The sequence below is a fragment of the Microchirus variegatus genome, assembly GCF_963457635.1.
Source record: "Microchirus variegatus genome assembly, chromosome: 19".
NCBI classification, from domain to species: domain Eukaryota; kingdom Metazoa; phylum Chordata; class Actinopteri; order Pleuronectiformes; family Soleidae; genus Microchirus; species Microchirus variegatus.
Window position 1 is genome coordinate 3,828,639 of NC_139820.1, and position 12,499 is coordinate 3,841,137.

At 40.4% G+C, this 12,499-nt stretch overlaps 1 protein-coding gene across 1 annotated transcript in view; it reads left to right on the forward strand.

The window, feature by feature from the left end:
- Positions 1-12,499, forward strand: part of cacna1ib (calcium voltage-gated channel subunit alpha1 Ib) — a gene marked incomplete at its 3' end in the record, with an annotated part of 154,744 nt that overhangs the window by 14,997 nt on the left and 127,248 nt on the right. The window lies entirely within an intron of this gene.

The window sequence follows — 12,499 nt, forward strand, 5'->3', positions numbered from 1 at the left end:
GGCTTACGACAACACACGGTGATCACGCATTTAAACCTGCTCCCTGCATGTCGTATCCCACACACACCTCAACCTGCCCCTGCTGCTCCAGACAGCCCCACGCTGTCGATGTCATGCGCCGCTGCCTCTGCCACCACGCTGCTCGCTGCCAATACGCGTTATTGTCAGTTTGACGATCGCCTACCGAGCCTGCGGGCGCTGACGTAACAGAGCGGCTCCCGCAGAGCGATTGTTGCAGGGGGTGCACGGGTGTGTGTGTGTGTGTGTGTGTGTGTGTGTGAGACGGGGGTCGGCCGAGGTGAGCTTCGGGCGGGGTGTGGAGGTGTGTTTGAGTGTGTGAACGGGACTGACAAAACTTTAACCTGAGCAGAAATACTATAAATTAAAAGCATCCGTTTGGATTTTAATTGCAGGCCCCCCAGTGATGATTACAAAAATTACACATTTTAGCCACTTAAAGGCGCCACATGTAAGAATGTGGCCCAAAAACGGTTACTACACTCAAATTCCAAACACCGAGGTCTTTTAGGTTTCGTTTTCTGACGTAAACTGGCAACCCCGTGGTTGCTCGGCAGCTGAGACTCTACTGACAGCACTGATCGGTAGACGGCGGTAGGTGGCGCCACATGCCAAAAATGTGATTTCAAAACATAAACATGATTTGCAGTCTGCAAAATATTTTTTTTTTAATGCAAATATTTTGTCCGTACTGTTGTTGTTGGTGAGTTTAGTTTGTTATATGAACATTATTCCCGAGTCTCTGTGACATATTAGGAGGATTTTATGCCCAGTTGCTTTAGATTTATTACATAACGCACCTTTAACCAAAAGCTCACTTAATAAAATCAAAGTCAGCTTAATTGCATAGTATCATAAGACTTTAGTCGCTATTAGGCAGAGACTTTGGAAACCAGGCCATTGACAAAAACAAGCTATTTATAGCTTGAAAGGCATGGGAGTTCCCGGTCTAATTCAACATTATTTGGTACATTTGGGGTCATGTAGGTTCATCTAAAGACATTATGGTATTCTTAGGACACTGAGACAGGCGTAGACTGTATTGGGTGAACCGTTTATTGATCCACTTTGGTCACAACCATCATCACTCCATTTAAAAAAATCATAAACTGTCCCTTTTAAAAGCCACATCTAGATATTTCCACAGTATTTGCCCAATACGAACAAAAGCTGTATTGATGCCGTACAATATTATAGTATTTGTATTCCCTATAGCGTGCAAAGGCAACAAAAATGTTCCTCTCTGTATTCGATCAAAGAATTACAGCTAATAACTTAACTACAAGCACTATATATACAATAAAATGAGCTAAACAGAGAGTGTAAAATCTGGATAAGACTGGGATTAAGCCGTTATCTCAAGTTTTGGGTTGAATGACAGTCATTAGTCTGTCATTAACACTCGCCTCCGACGATTGCTGTCTGCGTCGCGCTATCTTGGGAGCTGTTGACTGGCATGTGTGTAATGTAATGCGTCTGTGTTTGTGTTTGTGTTTGTGTTTGTGTGCGTACGAGCGCGTGTTTGTCGACACCTTTAGTTTTTTTCCCCGAGACGCGGGATTTTTGCGTCTCAATTTAGGAAAAGGCCTCTCGTTTCCCTGCAGATACGGCACTTTGTTCGCCTTGTTAGGATCGTGGATATTGATACGTCGCCCTTGTTATGTCTCAGTCGCACACGACGCTACGCGATGATAATTACTTTATTATCCCATAATTCCGACTTTTATCTCATAATTATAACTTCTTGTCACATAATTTCAACTTTTTATCTCAGTTTCGACTTTATATCATATTTTTGACTTTTTATCTCATAATTATGACTTTTTATCTCATAATTTCGACTTTTTAATCTCAGAGTTTTGACTTTTTATCTAAAAATTGACTTTTTATCTCACAATTTCGATTTTCATTCTCATAATTTCGACTTTTTATCTCATAATTATGACTTTTTGTATCATAGTTTTGACTTTTTATCTCAAAATTATGACTTTTTATCTCATAATTTCAATTTTTAATCTCATAATTATGACTTTTCATCTCATAATTTCGACTTTTTATCTCATATTTATGACTTTTTAACTTGAATCTTATTTTCAGGGCATCCAGCTCTGTGGGAAACCTTTTGACTGGCAGATGAGACGAAACGGTGCTTTTACGGTACTTTTTATCTCACAATTTCGACTTCATTTCATAGTTTTTACTTTTTAATCTCATAATTATGACTTTGTATCTCATAGCAATTACTTTTTTTTTGTCTCATAATTACTTTTTATCTCATAATTATGACTTTTTATTCTCAGAATTTCAACTTTATTATCCCATAATTCCGACTTTTATCTCATAATTATAACTTCTTGTCACATAATTTCAACTTTTTATCTCAGTTTCGACTTTATATCATATTTTTGACTTTTTATCTGATAATTATTACTTTTTATCTTATAATTTCGATTTTTAATCATATATTATGACTTATCTCATAATTTCGATTTTTAATCTCATAATTATGACTTTTTATATCATAGTTTTGACTTTTTATCTCAAAATTATGACTTTTTATCTCACAATTTCGATTTTTAATCTCATAATTATGACTTTTTATCTCATAATTTCGACTTTTTATCTCATAATTATGACTTTTCATCTCATAATTTCGACTTTTTATCTCATATTTATGACTTTTTAACTTGGATCTTATTTTCAGGGCATCCAGCTCTGTTGGAAACCTTTTGACTGGCAGATGAGACGAAACGGTGCTTTTCCCTTTTTTTGTCTGACTGCGTTGTTTGAAAACTCTTCTGATAATTAAGTGGTTCGAGTTGCCGGATTTGTGAGCCGCACGCAGCTTAACACAGCGACTGTGTATTCAAGACAGTTTGAGCAAACAATGCATAAAGTCTAAGAAGTGAATTTGAGCATTTTCCCTCTGGTACGGAGGTTTAAAGTGCTGAGATGTAAAACAAAGCAATATAAATGTCTGGCTTTGTTCCAGCAAGTAATATTGCACATTGTGTAGATACATTTCTTATCATTTGTAGTCTTGCCACATTCATTAAATGCTTTGTGTATTGGTCCAGTTGTTATTTGCATATTGTTGTGCATATTAAGTCTTCATTACAGAAGCCACTTCTATTTAAAATGGTAATGTAAAGTGCAACATCTGTGCATATTAAAAGACCGTTGAAGAGAATCACATGCAATCATAGGAGATGCATTCAGGGCACATTTCAACGTCCAGTATGAGGAGCCGTAATTTGTGCTTTCTGCACGTCACGTCAGTGCCGTCTGGTTACAATCAAGTGACTCGACTCAACGCTAATAGTTAAATACACTAGATGTAAATAATAGCCAAACTTTACTTCTAAACCCCCTCTTCTGAGGCTAACCCCGCTACATGCCTGATTTTTTTTTTTGGGGGGGGGGGGGAATGCCAAGACGTGGGCTGAGAGCAGAGGGAGGGAGATCAGGGGGGCGTAGACTCTTCGAGGTATCCAGGAAGAGTCTCTCAATCACTCGCACCGAGTTTCAAGTGAAGGAAAGTTGGCGTCTCTCATTTCACCTTCCCTCCCGTTAGCCTCACTCCCTTCTCTCTTACTCCTTTTGTCTTCTTTGACTTTTTTCCGGATCAGGTCTCACCCCCCCCCCCCCCCCCCCCCCCCGTCATTTGTCCTCATTATCTCCGATTATTCCAGCAGCTCAACCTTCAGAGTACACTGAAGTGACCTTCAAAACTTCATCCTCAAAGGTGTTTAATGATACGTTGTTAATGGCCAAACAATATATATGTGTATTTTTAACAATTTACAAAAAAATGGCTTCTCGTGGCAAATACTCGGATTTGTATTTGGTCCTGTCAGTACTGCAGAATTGATATCGATGCCATAGGCAGGAGAGGGAACCTACACATTTCTCTGCATCTTATTACCACCAAACCACATCATGACATGAATACAAAACCAAAGTGGGAGTATAGAAGGAAACTAAATCAACATGGAAACGACACAGAAAAGTCCAAGTAGATGGGTTTTTTTTTCCCTCTATCTGTTATTGCAGACCGTTTCCACACTTCCTCTGCTAGAAGACAACTTAGCTGGCAGCTGTTAGCAAAAAACCAGTCGAGTTTTATCAGTCGCCATTGCCTTCGCTTCAGTTTATCTGCCTCGGTCCGTTTTCCAGGAGGTGATGGACTGTTGAATTAACCCCCCCGTCGTACACCGATAATCCCAGCAAAGCCATGGGTCTGCCTTTTAACTGACTGTGTGTGTGTCTGTGTGTGTGTGTAGTACACCAGTTGGTGAATTTTTAAGTTATAACTTAGACTTTTTCCTGGTCCAGTTAACCATTTGTGCTCACAGGGTGCAGATCTGTGAATTTTGACTTTATATCTCATAGTTTCAACTTTTTATATCATAATTCTGACTTTTAATCTCAGAAGTTTGACTTTTTGATCTCATAATTCCAACTTTTTATCTAATTTTATCGCATAATTCCACATTTTTCTCATAATTCCAACTTTTTCTCAATTCCAACTTTTTGTCTCATAATTATCATTTTTTTATCTCATAATTTTGACTTTTATGTGATAATTATGACTTTTTAACCTGTAATTATGTCTCTTTAGCTTATAATTATGACTTTTATCTCATAATTTTGACTTTTTATCTCATAATTCCAACTTTTTATCTCATAATTATCACTTTTATCTCATAATTCCAACTTTTTCTCATAATTCCAACTTTTTATCTCATAATTATAATTTTTTTATCTCATAATTTAGACTTTTACGTGATCATTTTGACTTTTTAACTCGTAATTATGTCTCTTTATCTAATAATTATGACTTTTATCTCATAATTTCGACTTTTTGTCTCAATTATTACTTTTTAACTCATAATTTCAACTTTTCATCTCATAATTATGACTTAATCTCATAATTTCGACTTTTTCTCTCATAATAAAAATCTCTGCCTAATCAAATATGCGGCTCATCCTCCGTTGGCGACCCCTAGACGTATCATTGATGAACACATTAAATGGACTGAGGACTTAATTAGCTGAAATGACACCCACACAACACAAGGTTCCCTAATATATTTGTCAGCGCTGGTTGCCACGGCAACCTCTGCTGGATGCGTACATGTGCCGTCTGAGGGAGGGAAAAAAACCATGATAGTCAAAGATATGTTTTATACGACTTATTTAATAAAGTTTGAGAGTGTGTGAAAGCCTCATGACCCCCAGATTTATTAAAACAGTATGATTCTCAGCATCTGTGTGCACTTACCACTGAGGAAGAGGGATTTTAGGATCAAAACACACAGATATGTGGATATGGAGGAACTGGCAGGTAGATGCAGAACAAGATGCAAAGCACGTAATCCGGTTTTAACCTCGGGGAAGTTAGGGTACGAGGGAGGACGCGGAGGAGCTGAACACAAACTGACAATAAGTGAGGGTGTATAATACAGCTGGAACTCACGGGGTTGGAGCAGGTCATCGAAAAAAAACACTCTCAGGCCACGTTTGCTTCTTACTGTGAAACAGGGAACAAGGGCTGTTATGATGATATTTTGACGCTGTTGCAGCTGTGAAGAAAGATAGTTTTCACTGCTGCATGATGTTTGTTAAAAAAAAAAATAGGCCAGATGTCTATTCCCAAAAGGCATCGACTGTACAAAACGGTTCAGCTTCCCCGGGTTTTTCGCCGTGAAGCCAACCTGGAAGTAACAACGGATTGCCTACTTCCCATTTAAAGGGGAAAAAAACACTGAGGACGTCAAGTTTGTGAGGTTTATTCGATAAAAGTGTAGATTACGTGTTGATAGTTCATGGTTTAAAAGCAAAATATTTACAGTAGATTCGTGAAAAACGTGCAATATCTTAGGATTTGTCTGTGTGTGTGTGTGTGTGTCTTTTCTGACCTGACAGCACAGGGAAAAGAAGAGCTGATGCTCAGATCAGATGCTGTGAAGCATTACCGTGTGATATCCCATGACATTTATACCGCTGTCCAAACCCCGCGCACACACCACCACCGCGGCGGCACATAGACACCAGTCGGGCTCAGCTGTACAGAATCAAAGATCAAGAAAGAAGAATCCCAGCACCTGTCAGTCTTTTCTCTACATTGTACAGAGCAGTGGTGGCGGAGGGATGGTAGATAGATAGAGAAAGCATATGGTATCTTGCCATGGTTGAGTGTTGAGTTTGGAACATTATACCGTAGGGCAATAATGGAGGATGTCCAGCGTTTGGTGTTTCTTTCCTCTTAGCATGTGGCTAGTCCGCCCTGTAGGAGCTGTAGCTGAAGTTAGCTAAAAACTGGGATGGGATGGTATGGATTTTGTATTTTGAAAGTGGCTCTACACTGCCCCTACAGTTCACCTGAGAATTACAGCATGCTAATTTTATGACTGTTAATTTGGACACTTAGGCCTAATGGGTTTTTTGACAAAGAAGGTTTCATACATGATGGAAACCCTGCGATTAAAACCCTAAGCTACAGTTTCTATTGTCGCTATTTATATAAAGGGACATATTATGCTAAATCAACTTTTTTTTAATCTTTTAAATCCTTATATATGGGACCTATCAGTCGGCAAAGTGTGAACAAAAGATGTCTCACTCATGTTTTTGTGCTCCTCCTCAGTATAAATACAGGCGATGAAACGCGCAATGTTGACTTTCATGCTAACTGGGACGCTAAATTCCTGGAATCGTTGTCTCGCGGCGCGGCGCTTTGTCCGTAAAACACGCGGGAGCGCTGGCGAAGGGCAACGGTATCCGAAAATCGCAAAAAGTCCACGAAAAAGTTCTATTCTTAGCTCCACAGTGCAGCACAGAGTTCTCCACAAACTTCCAGCCTCAGAGGATGTTGGATACATGTTATATTTGACGGAAATGTGCCCGCTAGAGCCTGCAAATGATCACTTTTCCAAAACCCAAACGACCGTATCACGTTTCGAAGTCTGCGAAAAGTTCTATTCTTAGGCTCCACAGTGCAGCGCAGAGTTCTACACAAACTTTCAGCCTCAGAGGATTTATCTGTCCAGTTGTATACGTGTTATATATGACAGCAATGTGCCCGCTAGAGCCTGCAAATGATCACTTTTCCAAAACCCAAACGACCATATCCCGTTTCGAAGTCTGCGAAAAGTTCTATTCTTGCCTCCACAGTGCAGCGCAGAGTTCTACACAAACTTTCAGCTTCAGAGGATTTATCTGTCCAGTTGGATACATGTTATATTTGACGGAAATGTGCCCGCTAGAGCCTGCTAATGATCACTTTTCCAAAACCCAAGCGACCGTATCGCTTTTCGAAGTCTGCGAAAAGTTCTATTCTTGGCTCCACAGTGCAGCACAGAGTTCTACACAAACTTCCAGCCTCAGAGGATTTATCTCTCCAGTTGGATACATGTTATATATGACGGCAACGTGCCTGCTAGAGCCTACAAGGCCACTGAGATTCAGTTAAGCATCTTTTACACTCAACGCTATCGTTGTCGTTTGTCAGTTTTTGTTGTTATTTACCACATTTCCAATCGAGCTATTTTTACTTAAAATCTCAACGCCTCCTCCCCAGATCACCATAATCTGATACCCTCAGGTTTTCGTTGATTCTCCAGTTGCTCTGAAACCACATAGAAACCTCTCCTGTGTCATTAACTACATCAGTGACGCCACAAGACGCAATGAGCTATCACTTAAGGACACCCGAAAGAAAAAATAACTATACCTCTGCCTCTTTATCTTCTCTCTGACTATTCACTTCATTTGATACTCCGATTGGTTGCCTTGGAAACCGGAGGGTCATTTGCTTGCTTTCCCGCAAGTCTCTCTGGAAACAATAAAAACACAAGAGTGGGAAAGGGAAAGGGGAAGAGGAAAAAGGCAGGAGAGACATCAAGAAAACCGGGGGTTCAGCCGAGTGATGCCACGCAGTGAGGTATTAAGAATTTATTTAGCTCCCGCCGCCGCCGCACACTTTCAACCTCTCAGATCTTCCCCGGCTCTGTCACAGCGATGCTTCTCGGCTCGTCCGAATCCTCTGGGTAACGATCTCCAGTGACACTTTATTTCATCGGGCCCGTTTTGTGAATGATGTAACCAATCTGCTCGCGGTACCTTTACTCTGGTAAATGGGGTATTCAGAAAACAGATATTGTATCATTAAATCCTTATATCTGTCAATTAATAAGTTAGATCGAATGACATTTGAGCAAATTATTGTGGAAAAAAAACACAACCTGATATCCAAACAAAACGTGTGTGTGACGTTATCCAGAGCCTCAATTCAAAAAGCCATAAAAAAAAAAAACATGAGCGCTTATTAGACAAAAATTACATATTCTCTCACACTGAGAACAAAATGGATTGTACCATTCCAATAATGGAATTGAGGTAATATTTCAAGAATTAGAGTCTGATTTTTCTCATTCGCTTCAACCGAATCGTTTGGTGTAACATGACTTTAAGATAAAGATTAAATCCCGCGTGAGTTGTTCACGCAAGCAAAATCGGACTTTTACCAAAGTTTGAAGAAGCCACATTTGTTGTGGAAATTCTCTGCTCCTGGTAAAGAATGAAATAAGTAGTTTTGCAAAGAAAAGGTCGATCGCACGAGTGGTTGTCGCTGGAGAAAGACCCAGAGCGCAGTGAGCCCTCAACATTTATACCTGGGCAACATCCCTTTTCAGATCTCTTTGTCTGGGAAGGGGTCTGCCCCACCAGGCCGTGCTTTCACACCCATTTGTCTACAGAGGTATCCTGCAGATGTTGGCGTTAGGTGTAAGTTGGGTCTAGACATCCTAATTTGAATACACAAAAGGACCTGATATTATATATTGTTTTAGGAAAGGGGTGTTGGGCAGCTGTAGCTATTAGACAAAGAAATTGAATTTACCATTACACAGCAGCTTCATCAAAACTAAAAAAGTATTGGTTAAATTGCTACTTCTTCTCAACCTTACTCTGTCTTATCAAAGTAGATAGATATGTGTGTAATCCACCCACTTTAAGGGGTGTTATAATGTAATATGTGTGTATTGGTCAAGCTGCCCTTGATCACTACACATTTTGACTGTAAACCTCTGAAGAACCCTTGAAAAGAATCCTTTCAAATTTTTTTTAAAAAGGTCTCAAAACATGTCTTTGTTGCTTTGAAGTTAAAAACATCATTTATGTATAAACTTATCAGGAAACGATGACTATCCTGCAGAGAAAAAGCTGAACCTGTTGCTTAGGATTATGTAGTGACGCACACACACACACACACACACACACACACACACACACAGACGCACTTAATCAAGTGTGAATACAATGCCTTTATTATTCAGGTCATAGGTATAAAAAAAAAAAAAAAAAAAAAGGCTTTTGAAATTGGTTATACTGTATTTTCTTTTTCCTCTCACGTCCTCAGCTGAACGTTGAAATGTTCTGTTCACGAAAAAAAAAACAAGTCTTTCTCTTCCAAAAAACCAAAAAGTCGAGTCAATTTGCTTTTTCATATTCACCAGAAAGCAAATATCAAACTCTCCCTTCAACTAACTGTACCATATACAGCATATATATATGAATATACATATATATATATATATGCTCAGAAGCTGAACATGAAAGCTTGGAATTGGATGCATTTGGCAGTGGAAATAAACCCTGCGAGATAATCCTTACAGCGTAAGCAATAGGACGTCATCATTACTTGGAGCGAACTGCTGACCTGCAGTTTTTAATCCAGCCCATGATATCGATATTAAAAATGTGCATTTTTAAGGTGGCGTGTTATGAAAAGCAGTGGCTGCAGGTGCTCTGTGTGTGTGTGTGTGTGTGTGTGATTTCCTGCTTTATCCCTGCTCAACATATATTATTTTGAATTTGTGAGCCAATCTTGTCAATAGTTGGTCAGAAAATAAGAAAATATATATTTTGCAGACTGCAAATCATGTTTATGTTTTGAAATCACGTTTTTTTTGGCGTCATGTGGCGCCACCTACCGCCGTCTACCAGTCATCGCAGTCGGTAGAGTCTCGGCTGCCGCGCAACCACGGGGTTGCCAGTTAGGTCAGAAAACGAATACCTAAAAGACCTCTGCATTTTGAATTTGAATGCAGTGACCGTTTTTGGCCACGTTCTTACATACGGCGCCTTTAAAATAGGCGTGTTTCATTCTTGATTTATTATGTTTGGCGTCCGTTTTTTGCTCCTTGTGTACATTCATCCTGTACCTGTTTATTCAAATATCAACCCTAGTGAATGGGTGAATGGGCGAAACTGATGTTTAAAGCAGCTTTGAGGTCATTAAGACTAGCAAGTACAGGGCCATTTACCATGAGTAGATGCATAAATGGGAATACATGTCGGTCATCTCATAGAGCACATTAGCATCCATGTATTTTGTTGTATTTATTCCATTCTAATTGCTTACAAATGAAGCTCCACGACACAGAACATACAGCATTTTTCTCTTATTCACATACGCGTATATTGACCTAGACACAATCTATGCAAGAAAACCACAATGGCTGCCACTCACTGTCACTTTAATAGGTGTCGTGTGTACCTAATAAAGTGACTTGTGATTGAGAATACCGTCCTGAATGTATTGGTATACACTGCCTGTGTTTTTGTCCACATAAGAAGTCGATTTAGACACGTTTGCAGAGTAAAAAAGTGCTTTTATGACACTTTGCTGATGTCACAATGATGCTGCTGTGTGTGATATCCACAATTAGTCCAATTAAAAATGGACGCCGTGGCGGTTTGTGTGTTAATTGCTGGGTTTGGTGTCTGTTGTTGCTGGGACATCCGTGTTAAAGCAGAGCCGATTACATCACGATTTAAGCATGGACTTCGTGTGTGTGTGTGTGTGTGTGTGTGTGTGTGTGTGTGTGTGGGCGAGCGAGCGTTTATGTTGTGTGGTTTTTTTTTAACGTGTTGCTTTCCAGTCGCACGCGCATATCTGCGTATGTGTGCTTTATACCGATCGCACCGCGCGGTGATGAGTGGGTGTTTGCTTGCATGTGTGTGTGTGTGTGTGTGTGTGTGTTTATCTCTATACATGTGTTTTTGCCCACTCACAGCCTATCTTTATCCGTGCTGTGATAATCTGCGGTTTTTTCGTCGTCCGTGCAGTTGCCGTGCCTTTGAGAGAAGGTTCACGTTGAGGAATTAAAGGCGTGCGGGTTCTTCTGTGACATACAGAAACGGGTCATCCGTTTTATTTATGCATGCATGTATGTATGTATACGTATTTATTTGATGATTCTTTTGCTGAAGCTGCTCCCACCCCTGCAGGGCTGTAGTCTGCTGGGGCAGCGATTCAGCATCCTGAGCGGTGCAGCTCCAGGGAGCCATTGGACCCTCCTGGGCTCTTACAGCACATCCCTCCTTCACACACTTGTTAGCCGAGCGCTATATAATCACTCCCAGAACACACACATACACATACATACCTATGGAATCCCTGTGTCAGACTCTGCTGCATTGTTTCTGTCTCTTTTTTAAGCTAGCTCCGCTAACCTCCAAGGTTTGAATGTGCACAGGTTGGATCACGAAAACCCAGACCAATGTGTCCACACTGTCCTGACGACTGATTGGAGACCAGCTAATGTCAAGTATAGAACTGCTACAAGTGGGAACGGATAATGTTCTTCCGACTGTCCAAAGATGCTAGCGACCTAGCGTCGATTAGCGCTAATTTGTCTGTCTATAATTCCAGATTCCACCTGGGTCTGCTGCTTTGTTTCTGTCTCTATTTTTTGTGGCTAACGCATTTAGCTAGCTCTGCTAACCTCTCAGGTGTGAATGTCCACAGGTTGGATCACAAAAACCCACACCTTTGAGGACCACACTGTCCTCAGGACTGATTAAAGACCAGCTAATGTCAATGTATAGAACTGCCACAGGTGGGAAAGGATAATGTTCTTCTGACTGCCCGAAGATGCTAGCGACCTAGCGTCAATTATCGCTTATTTGTCCGCATATAATTCCAGATTCCTCCTGGGTCTGCTGCATCATTTCTGTCTCTATTTTTTCTGGCTAACATATTTAGCTAGCTCTGCTAACCTCTCAGGTTTGAATGTTAGCAAAAAACCCACACTTTGAGGACCCATGTGTCCACACTGCCCTCAAGACTGATTAGAGACCAGCTAATGTCAACGTATAGAACTGCCACAGGTGGGAAAGGATAATGTTCTTCTGACTGCCCAAAGGTGCTAGCGACCTAGCGTCATTAGCGGTAATTTGTCCCTCTATAGTCTCAGATTTCTGAGTGTCTTGCTGCTCACTCATTACACCCTCTCAAGGCTTCAAGCACTTTACGGGGCAACATTTAAGCAACGGCTAGCCTTTACAAAGTCAAAGCTTTACTTTTGACTGCCGAAAATGCTAGCGACCTAGCGTCGATTAGCGAGCTAATTTGTCCGTCTATAATTCCAGATTCCACCTGGGTCTGCTGCATTGTTTTTGTCTCTATTTTTTG